Genomic DNA, 12639 nt, shown 5'->3' with positions numbered 1-12639 from the left:
TCCTAATTTTACGTCCAAAGGGAATTTAGGACGAAAATGAGTCATGGGGTAAATCCTGCGACTAATTCAATCTGCCCCCATGTCTCTTATCATACCTTTTACAACTAGCAATAGTACAAGCTTGCATACACATAAATATATTGGTCCAACAAACAAAAAGAAAATAATTAATAAACTATTTTTAAATTTACTTTGTAGACGATGCAACAGGAACAAATTTCTGAAGTTGAATTCTTTGATTCACTTGAAAAATTAGAGAGAGCCATTTGTGATTATGAGGAAAGTTCACAGTCAAACTTCATAATCCGTCAGAAGAGTAAAGTTTTTGGAAATGAAGGTTTATATTTAAAATTCTGCTAAATATAAAAAAATATACATTAATTTTAAAATGTTAAATTTTTTTTTTTAAATACAATCCAGATATTAAGCCGGACATAAAATCACGAATATTATGGAGAAGTCCAGATGCCGATCACGGTGTAGGATTAAAGTTTACAGGTGTTCCCTATATATTTGTTGGGAGGAAAAGCCTTCTGTGTCATTTAGGAGAAGACTTAAGAGTCCGTAAGAAATTAAAATATGCACAACAAGAAATTTGAAATAGGTACACATCTTAGCTAATAAAATAGAAAACAGTTTATGACATTGTGGCTGATAGAGTCTGATGTGTATTGATGGATATCCAGGTCCATGGTTGATTTTAAAAAATTGCCACATTGTGCATGCGCTGGCTAAGGCATACCATAAACACATGGACGGAGTGTGCAAGGGCAGATGGATTGATCCGTCCATTGATGGATCATTCTATCTTTAGACTGCCCTTCGTGGGCAGTACAATATTTTTGCCTTAGGATAATATAGTAAGTACGCAGCAACGTTTGTATGCAAAAGCAACCACAAATGCATCTGACGAAATATCATCCCGATTATTTGTATTTCTCTTGCTGAATGTGTTATTGTTTTCTCACTATGTATAATGACAATATCTTGCAGTGAACATTCTCAAGTCAAGAAAAAAGTAGACTTTCAGAAGCACCTATGGATATGAAGTCAACATTTTGCAGTTAAAGTTTTATTAAAATGTATTACAAATTGTGTGGCCATACTGATCATCTCTCACCACTCAACTTCCATGGCTCTACTTTAAAAGTCCTTGACTAACATACCATCTCCAGATTCAAGTTCAAGCTCTTCAGCTTTAAACCACTCAATCAAAACACCACCCCCTATACCTAAAGTATTGAAACTCTTCATCAGATAAAAGCACTTTTGCCCTCTCCAATATGCAGGTTACTTATGTCTCTCCTACACTCTGTCCATGACCTGTCAATCTTTCCTCCTATACTTCTCCTTTGCTGCTTACAGCTGTGTAACTTCCTTCCCACACCTGATAATACTCCCACTAAAATGTCACTTTTGTATGCGTTTATTGAAGCACAACAATTGACTTCTTAGAAGTTCTTACTATTCCTTTTCCCCTTAACATCTTTATTGATTTAAATGTACACCTCTACGTCCTCCAGCACTGACATCAACATGTTTCTACCACCCCCACTCCAACTTAGCGTATACCCTTGTGAACAGAGCCCTCTATACTCTGTGATGTCTGTGTCAAGCTAATTACCCATACCATGTACTATTCCTGCTTCAAATCTCTCTAAATTTGTTGCATGCTTAATGCTTTGTCTCACATCCTGCCATGTTGTCAATGTATGGTTAATGTAACGTTTATTTCCTTTATTTATGTACCCATATATATATTTATTTCATAGATATCATGGTCATATTATTAAAATTTTAAATTAAATTGTGTTATGGCTGATGTAATGAGTCAAGTAAACTTTGTTTATTTAAAAAAAAAAAAAAATTCCTATCAAACCTCCAACAATAGAATTTTTTTTATCATGCCCATGTGTTTGATTTGCTGTCTCAACTGTATTGGATTTTTGTACTGATCAGGCAAAATTTTTATAGCAAAACCATTTGATCTACCATTCTGATGCACGACTGTGGGGATGCTCATCGGCATCGTAATCGTCTATAAAATGCAATTTTGTAAACTATTGGTTGTTACGATCAGTCAAAGACGGTCATATCATGTGCAAAATCACCCCGTTTATGGGGGCCTTAAAACCATATTTAATAAAGTTACTTGATGGATGCATGTAGAGTTAATTTATCTTAATTCCATAAAAAAAATATATATACAATTAATGTTTACATCAGGCACAATGCCATTTATATCACAACTTTAGCCTTTCCACCCAAAAGCCTTGCACAACTTCTGGTGCATTATAAATTGTTATTTGTTCTGAGTAATATTTTTATTAATATTGTTTCAAAGAAAGAAGATCATACGTTCCTTAAACAAAGAGATGTTCTACAACACTGCAAAAAATTGGACTGCCCAGCAGAAATACACATCGCACATATTATTCGTTTTCCAGATTTTAAGGTAAAATTGATTGTACATTTTTGTTAAATGTTTTTTAGAAATACTTTTTTACAATCAATTTTTTTTTATAAAATTATGAATCATATGTCTTAATAAATATATATTGTGTTATATAATTTATTTTGTCAATGAAATGTAGATCACCATTGATACAGAAAAAAGAAGAAAGAATACTGCAAAGAAGATTAAACAAGCCCTTCAAGATGGTAGTCTTAAATGCATCCATACCTATGTCTCCAAATTCCCTCTGATTTCAGAACATAAATTTCATACAGTTACTGGAGAGGTAAGAATTATTTTTTTTTAAAAGCATTAAAAATTAATTTACATTTTTTTTATTTTTTTTATTGAACATTTATAATTAAATATTCACTCTTAATTAACAGATGGCAGATTTACAAGAAAAAATTGATTTACGAGTACAGAAGAAAATTATTAGTTTGTACCAAGATGGTGTACACAAAATAGGTGAAATGATGCGACACTTGAATTCATTTGTCTCAAAAGAATTATTTCCAGGTGCTGGACCACCACCAGAATTCAGTAGACGATTTTTCCCAAACAGAAAATATATCATTAATATTATGCGTAAAGCAAAATATGTTGGACGAAATTCTGCAATAGACCAAGAGAATGTGTTAAATATTCTGAAGCAATGGCAACAGGAAGATCCTAAACTTAACGGTTATTGTAGGCCAAATACTGCAGCAGATGAAATGACAGATAAGAATACATTTATCTTATGCTATCAAACAGAACGGCAAAAGAAAATGTTGGAAAAGTACGGCAACCAAATAACACTGTTGGATGCAACATACCGTAATACTCGATATGCTCTACCACTTTTTTTCCTTTGTGTGAGAACTAATGTCTGCTATGCAGTAGTTGGGGCATTTGTCACACAGCTAGAAAATTCTTCATGTATTCTGGAGGCTTTAAATATTTTAAAAAAATGGAACCCAGACTGGAAGCCAAAATCTTTCTTGGTGGACTTCTGTAATTTTGCTACAATATAGATATGAGATAGATAGATATGAGAATTGAATGCGATTATTCCCCTAAAATTTTGTGTACGTAAGTCTCCTCGTACATCTAGCCTGAATATGCCATGCATCGTGCGATGCCTGGTCTGAATGAGCCGTAAGCTCCCATGAAACACTGCTTGTGCCAATTATTTTTTTGTGCACAATAATACATCTTAGACGCAATCCTTGACATACCAGCAGACTGCACTGATTAGTTTGATAGGCAACACTAGTATATCTGTGTGCAACTGCATAAGTTTTACAAAGTACAATGGAACTTGTCATTGAAATAAGCCGTGAACGCTGCATCGTGACATTTCTAATACAGAATCATAATAATTTGCAACACAGATTAACAAGTGTCACATGTGAAATTGGTCAGTTTAGACTCCTACTAGGTCCTAGATGAATCTTATTGTGAGAAAGAAGCATTTTTCGGAGATAAAGATGCCAATATAACGCTTAGCGCAAGCAGACTTACATGGTACCTGGTGTTCCTAGATGGGAAAACACTGATGCATGAGGATACATCTGTATGTATGTTATGTATGTATATGTGTGTATATATATATATATATATATACTATAGTTAATATAGATATAATGGGATGTAGTCAGCATCTCGTCAGACAGGATGCCAATGGTCTACGGACCTCATTCAGAGCCGCTCGCAAAATGCTAACGCTCGCTCTAAATGAGGGCGGCCGCTTCACATTTAAAATCCGGCCTCCTGGCCGCTCGCTAAGCTGTGGTTGACTATCCACAGCTTTAGCGAGTGACCAGGTTGATGGTCGCGATGGTCGAGACCATTGGGGCTTGCGACGAGACCTTTGTGTTAGGGTCTCGTCTGCCGCAAGCCCCAGTGAACTTTTGTCTCTAATAGAGCCGGAAGCTCATCACTGACATCACGAGTGATGTCAGTGGGGCCGCCCCCAAACGGCAGCCATTCCTTCAGGAATGCCTCCGTTTGGCCAGCCACTCCCCCGCCCCGCCTACAAAACGGTGCGAGCTGTCGATCACCATCGACAGCCGCCCCTTTTGTAGTGAGCCCCGGAGCGAGAGAACTTCTCTCTCGCTCCGGGGCTTGCGCACGCACAGTGCGGCCGCTGCACGTGCGCAGGGCCTCAACATCGACCCGGTTGCGAACGCTCAGTGCTTGCGAGCCGGTCTGAATGAGGCCCTAAGTCCTGTGCCAGAGTCACAACAGTATTCTGGATCCCGGCTACAGAATAACGACCACTGGCACACTGAAGGTAAGTATCGGGGGTTAGGAGTAGGCACTAGGGGAAGGGTTAGGGACTAAGAAGGGAGGGTTAGATTTATGGTGCAGGGAGGTTTGGGTTAGGCACTAGGGTGGGAGGGGTAGGGTGAGAGAGGGAGGGTTAGCATACTGAACAACAACTGACGGTGTAATAGCACTGGCAGAAATGTGAGCGTTTGGAATTCTGACAGCCTATATCCAGAGCGCCGACAATCCCATACCCAACTCATTATAATGTATAGATAAATATGTTTGTGTATGTATATATATAGTGGCAGTTACAATATTTTATTTGCATTTAAGCTCAGTTATCTGCATTGTCAGTGCGACAAATGTCATAACTACTATGAGACTTTAGGCAGACATTATGCACCCTGCAACGGAGGATCCAACATATCCCCCCTCCCTCACCCGCATAGCACTGTATGGGAATGCACATTGCATCCCCAGATCAAATTAATCTGCAGGAAGATCTGGTGATGCGATGTACGACCACACGGGATCGCGATTGGTACAACATCCTGCCCATACACGTTGCGATATAGCAGCAATATCGATCCAATTCTTCGGATTGGCTGCTTTATCCCACCATGAATGGGTGCCTTAAGATATCATCTTTAGCCCAAAAAATTTTTTTAATGAGTCATACAGTTGTTGAATCGATATAATCTTATATTGAAATAAATTGAAGAAAAATGCATAAAACAATTCAAAAATATCTAATGTGAGACATCCATGTTGTACATAATCTTTTTTTTACCTTAAAAATTTTTTTTTAATATAGTAATCATGGCATAGCATTTGCTGTTTCTATTGGTCAAAAATTGTATTGATTAAATTAAATTTGATTGTCTTTTAGATGCCAAAATCTTATTGTGCGATTTCCACCGTGAAAAAGCATGAGTGGAATGGATTAATAAAAAAGAGAATGGAGCACGCAATTCACGCAGCATGGTTTTGAAAATGCTTCGCAATATAGCACGTGCCACAAACATGGATGAGCACATCATTGCTCTCAGTACATTACACGATAGTGAAATTTGGAAATAAAATAATTCTCTCAAGCAATGGTTCTCAAAAAAATGGATGCCTGAAGTACAGGTGAAAGTCTAATACATACATTTCTTAACATACATTGGTTGGGATAATTAAGTGGACTATTTCTTTATAAACTATATGATTTTAGGTTAGTATGTTTTTCTTCAAAACAATCTATATAATACTCTATAGCGATCCTTTCAGTCTCCATCACACGCAGTGAGAGCATCGGCTCCCACTGCAGCAAACTGAATGATCACCTGGAGAGTACAGAAGGACCAGTAAGTATAGTGGTGAATAAAATTATTAGAGATTGACTTCGGTGATCCAGCACTTACTGTGTACTTTTTACTAGTGTTCAAGCTATAATCCAAATTTTTAAATCAAGTAATATAAATTCTTATTTCTTTTCTAGGGCTACCTGATTTTAATAACTTTATTAAATTCAAAAAAAATTTCATTTACAGTGTACTTAAATCAAGTTAATTAACAGATTAATGTAAAATGTAAATGACATACTTATTACTCATAATAAGAAAACAGTTGTTAAAATTTTTTAAAACAGCTATTAAATGTTATAAAAAAAATTATATATATTTTTTTTTAATACATCATCATAAATAAAAACAATATCTAGAACAGTGGTTTTTATATATTATTTATAAAAAAAATTATATAGTTTCCTTGGTAAAGAATGGATTACTTTTAATTCATATATTTATTTAATATTTAACATTGTCCAAGATGACATTTTAATTGGATTAAACTGTTCATTTTAAAACTATTTTTTAAAATAAAATATTAATATTTCTATTACAGAAATGGGCACACGTATACCGGACTGGGCTTTTGAATATTGGCATAAATACAAATAATGGACTTGAACATCAAAATGAGATTTTAAAATATAATTACTTGGATGGATACAAAAACTGTACACTGTCTGAAATGATTACAGTGCTACATTGAAATTATTTTCCTTCCACATACCGCAAGTAAGTTTATTTATCAAATCTCGAGATTTATAATGCTACTTTGGCCATAGTATTCCTAAAATATTGTGAGTATAATTGTAGGATCAAAATCTTTAAACTGGTGCTAAACTATGTATTTATTTACACTAATATGCATGTATACTATTTTTAGAGTGTAAGGTTATTTAAATTTATATTATGTTTATAAATTTTGGATTGCTGCCACCCGACTGTTTTACTAGCCATTGTGGGTGATGATGGTTAATGTCTTAAAAATGGGCTTAACATGTAACACAATAATTGACCTGTACATGTAGAGTGATAACTTTATCTGACCAACCAGCTCCTGCCATTATCCACTTTAGCATGTGATAGTTCTCTGCATCACCCTCCTTGCGCAACTATCCCCTATACGTCTCTTCAAACACAATGGAATAGATTTAGTAAGTGTACATTTTGATCTTAAATACTACTTCAATCGTTGGTGGGAACAGGCTTTAGACAGTGAGGTCTAGGGTGTTAATAGGAGTCCATGCAACAAACGGTTAACAATTTTCCGCCCAAAGCACAGGTTCCTTCGCCCTTATACCCTGGCAACAGCTCCAGACAGTCCTGTATTAGTTTGATGCCTGTAGAAGCGGACAATTTTTCATGGGGCTTTTTTAAGCAGCCTCAACTTAATATATATATATATATATATATTTGATTTAATTTATTTTCCATTTTAGAGTAGGCAGTGCTAGGAGTTCAATAGAACGCCTGCGCTGGCGTCTCTCCGCAAACCAGTGGCTGCAGCGCTGGCTAGGGGTTCAGTGTCTTTGGCCAGGTCATTGGTAGCAGACCTGGGAAACGCAGCATGAAGCAACATGGTGGAGTATGCCTAGTTTCACTCCTACTGTCTTCAGATGGAAGTTCTGTTCCAGTGGAACAAGTCCCTTGGCAGCTCAAGACACAAACTCTCAATGTCTCTCAGGAGGTCAGGCAATTTTCATGGGTAGGGAGTGGTAACCTGTCAACAGCAGGGTTAGTTGATGGTTCAAGAGAGCTGGCTATCGATCCACATTGTGGAACTCAAGTGGTCTTCAGAGCTCTCTGCTTAGCTCTCCCACTTCTCCAGTATCGTCCAGTCCAGGTACAGTAAAAAAAAAACGATAGCAGTCACCAACATATAGCATCAGGACGGCACTTACTGTGGCCGCGGCTTAAAGGAAGTGAATTGCATTCTCAGCAGGGCAGAGATAAATCCTACGACTCTATTGAAGGTCTTCATCCTCGCAGTCCAGAATATTGAAGAAGAGTTCCTTAGCCACCAGGATGTTCCCTCAGACAATTGGGTGCACCTTTCAGCTCCTATATTTTGGTTATGGCTTGATGTACATTGACTTGATGGCGTCTTGGCACAACCACAAGCTGCTGAGGTACTGCTCATGCACCAGGGATCTGGGAACCCTTCTGGTGGACACCTTAGTTGTTTGGTAGTCATGCTATCTCATGTACATCTTTGCTCTGTTCTTGCTGATTCCAAGGATCCTACTGTAGTTGAAATTGTAAAGCGGCATTGTGATCCTTGTTGCTACTGTTTGGCTGCAAAGAACTTGGTAAGTGGATCTCCTAGGCCTCTCCATTGACGCTGCGTCTTCCTCTGCAGCAGGGTCTTCTGTCGTGGAGCCCGATCTTCCATCCGCATCTGGCCCGTCTCGCTTTGACAGTGGCTCTTGAGAGATCTGTCCTGAAAGCTAAGGGGTTCTCCAGATAGGTCATTAGTTCCATCCTGAATGGATGTAAACCACCTTCTGCAAGGATTTATCAGCAGGTTTGGTGGACTTCCTTAGCATGGTGTTCAGCTTGGGATTTAAACCAAAAATCATTTATCTCACAAGTCCTCAATTTTCTACAAGTTGGTCTGTATTTGGGTCTACACTTCTCTTCTTGAAGGTGCAGGTTTCAGCCCTTTCTGTCCTTTTCCATAGACATATTGCTCTGATGCATAGACTTTTCTACATGTGTCCTCCACGTACAGCCCCAGTTTGTTCCTGTGCGGAATCCATGGAACTTGAATGTGGTGCTTCAGGCTCTTCAATCATTACACTTTGATCTCTTGGATTTTGAGGTCATTACTTGTCTTGCCTGGAAGACTGTCTTCTTACTTTCCATAAGCTTGGCATGGCAGGTGTCAGACTTGAATACGTTGTCTTGCCAATCCCCATTTATGGTCTTTCACTTGGACCAGGCTATTCTTTGGACACGCTTAGACCGCCTTCCTGTTAGGATCTGTGATTAGCAGATCATCCTGATTGCAGTTCCGAGGCTTAGTTGCTATTGGTACACTGCATTTTTTCCTGTCTGTCTGTCTGCTCATCTGATGTGTTCATTAATTACTGTCTGTTTGCAGTATCAGCTGCACACTAGTTAATTGTCCAGTGTGCACAGGACAGGTGCACACTAGTCTGTCATTAGGGAGGCTTGCAGGCCTTGCTCTGATTGGACCCTGTATCTGTTAAATTACAGCCATCCCTTCACTCCATGCCGGTGATAGAGTATTCGTGTTTCCGGGTCTGGCTTAGTTTCCTGCCACCCAGATGAGCTAAAGTTCTCCTGTCTATTGTATTGTGTTATTCTGCCATTTCTGTCATCCAGGCAGCATGGTTCGCTTATCATCTACCTGCCGTTAGTGTCATCTTGGCAGGACGGTTTGCATACCTGTCCTCTGCCATCCGTGTCATCCAGACGGCACAGACAGTACTCTGTCCAAAGTATGCAGCCCAGCGTGCACTGCTTGTGTCAACCCGGAGGCACAGGCCGCACTACAGCGTCAGCTGCTTATGTCAACCCGGCGGCACAGGCCTGACTCCTGCGTTGTCAGTGCGCCATCCCGTGTACCAACACCAGTGACTTTATTATTGTACAGATCTTCATCTGCCACATCTTGCCAAGCTTATTCAGCCCTCAAGGCTGCTGCACGGCCCAAAGCCCGGACCATATCCTTTGCGCCAGTAACCACAGCAAGCCAAGATATACCATCCCTCAAGGCTGCTGTCCTACGACCCACTAGCTAGCCAAGTAATACCAGCTCTCAAAGTTGCTTCACGGATGCATCTAGCCAATTAATTCAAGCCCCCAAGGCTATAGCGGGACTGTACCCTAAAGGGTCACGTATGTGGCACCACACTTCCTAAGGTAGTTTCTGAGTTTCACATCAATCAGGAGATTGTGGTCCCTGCCTTTCAAACACTTGATTCTTTGCTGGAGGAGGACTCTTGGATTTTGTGAGGACAGAAAACGGTGATCTCCATTTGACCATCCGCCATGCTTATCCTGGAGCAGACTTTCGTGCCCTGGATGTGTTAATGGATAATTTTAGCAGGTATGTGGGAACTTCTTCAAATTTGATGTGATGCCTCTGCGAACCAACTTTGTAAGGTGGCCACTTTGTCCCCTGCCCATACATTTCTCAAATTTTATTAATTGGACACCTTTGGTTCTGCAGATGTAGCTTACAAGTAATCGGTTCTCAGTACAGGAACATACACTCCCTTAGGGGGAATGTCCCACTATCTAAAGGCTGTGTCCCTTATGGATTGAACAACTAACAGAGGTTTACATTCTTACCTGCTTAATCCTTTTCTTAGAAATCCATATGGGACACAAGGTGCCCACCCTGGTGCACCTTGTTTGCAGGTTTTGTTCTGCTTCTGGTTCTACTGTCCGCATCATCTGTGTATGTGCCGGTCTTCCTTCTTCTTGCTCCTCTCTTGGGCTTAACTTAACTGGCCTGCCCAGGGATGGGGGCGGAGTAGATGTGAGAAAACTTTTAACTATTTGGTGTCCGGACTTTTACTCCCAGCCTATACTGCACTGACGCCCCCCCTCCCTCTTATCTGACAGCATCTCAGCACATGCTACTGTGTGCTGGGCTGCAGTGGGAGACTGCTTTCGGGTACTGATTGCGCCCCCCTTGCTTTGCGTCGGGATGAGGGGCTCACAGCCAGGCCTGGCGATGGGGGCACTAGGGGCAGAGCTGTGCCGGGCCCCGAGGTTGTAGGGGGCCCCAGAGGGATAATACTTACCTTGATAATACTTGATAACTACCTGAATGATCAGCAGGGAACAGCAGGCATGCACAGGCTGAGTAGTCTGTGTACTAATGTAGCTTTATTGCATCCGCGGTGGCCGGTGCAATAAAGTTTATTTTGTTTATTGCGGTGCTGTATGTGACATGGCTTCAATAAGCGGGGGACTAGCAGTGCTATCAAACAGTGAGCCGCAGCATGGGCATGGTAAGTGTTGAGGCTGCACTTTTGGAGGTAATTGCCCACCGTCGGGACACTGACAGGGGGCTGGTCATCGGAGGGGCACTAACGGGGCTGGCCACCGGAGGGGCACTGACAGGGGGCTGGCTGAAGAAAAATGGGGATAAGGGGCCCCTAAAAAATGTGTGTACCAGGCACCATGATTTCTGTTGCCGGTCCTGCTCACAGTGCCCACATCCCCATGCAAAAATTTTTACATTTTTTTTTTAAGCATAAGGGGGCGTGGTTAATCACAGGAGCCAAAGCCACGCCACCTTAGCAGCTCTTGACGCCCCTGGGGGTAGGGTTAGTGTTAGGATCCTTACCTGTGGTTGTCAGCATTCTCACCTAGTCGAGATTCTGAAAGCTTGTATCCTCAACACAGCCATCCCATAACCAACCCACGTGTGTTACCTACTTGAAACACATTACTTTTTTTTTAAAAAAAGCTTAAGACAGAGCCAGACAATGCACGGTACTGGAAGTTCCAAAAGTTGTAGTTTGGTGATTATCAAGACTTAAATCTCTCTCAACCCCGGATCTTAAACTTTGTTTTGAATATTATATTTAAATGATATCTGATATGTAGATTATTTTGATTTGTAATTGACATTGTGATTCTTTTTCAAGGTATGTGGAGTTCAATTTAAAATGTTCTCAAAATTATCGAAAATACAGGGAAGATGTTCCACACTTTTTAAGAAACCGTCCAAGGGACTTTATAAAAAAAGTCATGAATAAAATGGCAAGAAACCTCGATGCATCTGACATCACATGTGTTGATCCAGAAGGTGGCACTTTTAAAGTCAACAGTGAAAGTAGAAAAGGACATTGCTATGATGTAGCTCTAACAGGTGTACCACCAATGTGCACATGTCTGTACTGGAACAAGTACTTACTTCCTTGCAAACATATGTGCTGCATTTTCAAGTATGTTGATGGCTGGGGGTGGAATAGAGTTGACAGCTCGTATAGAAATAACCCTTTGTTTATTCTTGACACTGATCTTGTTCACATAAAAACAGAGCATGAGGAAAATAAAGTGGAAATTGTGACAAAACCAAATATGGACATGTCACAAATGCAACCCTTTGCTGCATTTACACCTCGCAGAAGAACCAAGAGGACAACATTGATTCGCAGTTACACACAAACTGTGAAGGAACTGACTGATTTGGTGTATCTAATTAAAGACAACGCACATATTGAAGCAGTAATCAAATCAATGCAAGACTTAATTGAGGATTCCAAGCTAAAAGTCCCAAAAGAATGTGGCTTACCATTAATTGAGACACCAAAAAAAAAAAAAATCAGATAGAGAAATATGAGCCACTTCCTAAACAAGTGTATGGAAAACCCAAACAACCTGCATCACAGCGGGTTGGGGAAAGGGCAGAAAATCTAAGACAAGATGTGTGGCAATCTTTAGATTGTTACACAGAAAATTCTGATTGTAAAGATACAGGTGCTGGCCATATACAGACAAAAGATGACACATGGGTCAAATTTAATGGATTCAGGCTAACAAACAATGACAAGGAAAATATAGCCAATGGTGATTGGCTAGATAACAATGTCATCAATGCTTGTCAGCATC

The 12639-nt window shown here is 39.9% G+C and overlaps 1 pseudogene; it reads left to right on the top strand.

The window, feature by feature from the left end:
• Positions 1-201: 201 nt before the first annotated feature.
• On the top strand, positions 202-12360 carry LOC148507702 (uncharacterized; annotated as a pseudogene).
• Positions 12361-12639: the final 279 nt, after the last annotated feature.

The sequence above is a fragment of the Taudactylus pleione genome, unplaced genomic scaffold (genome assembly GCF_031769625.1).
Source record: "Taudactylus pleione unplaced genomic scaffold, aTauple2 ptg000386l, whole genome shotgun sequence".
NCBI classification, from domain to species: domain Eukaryota; kingdom Metazoa; phylum Chordata; class Amphibia; order Anura; family Myobatrachidae; genus Taudactylus; species Taudactylus pleione.
Note: the sequence above shows the minus strand (reverse complement) of the source record. Positions and strands in the feature narration are given on the sequence as shown.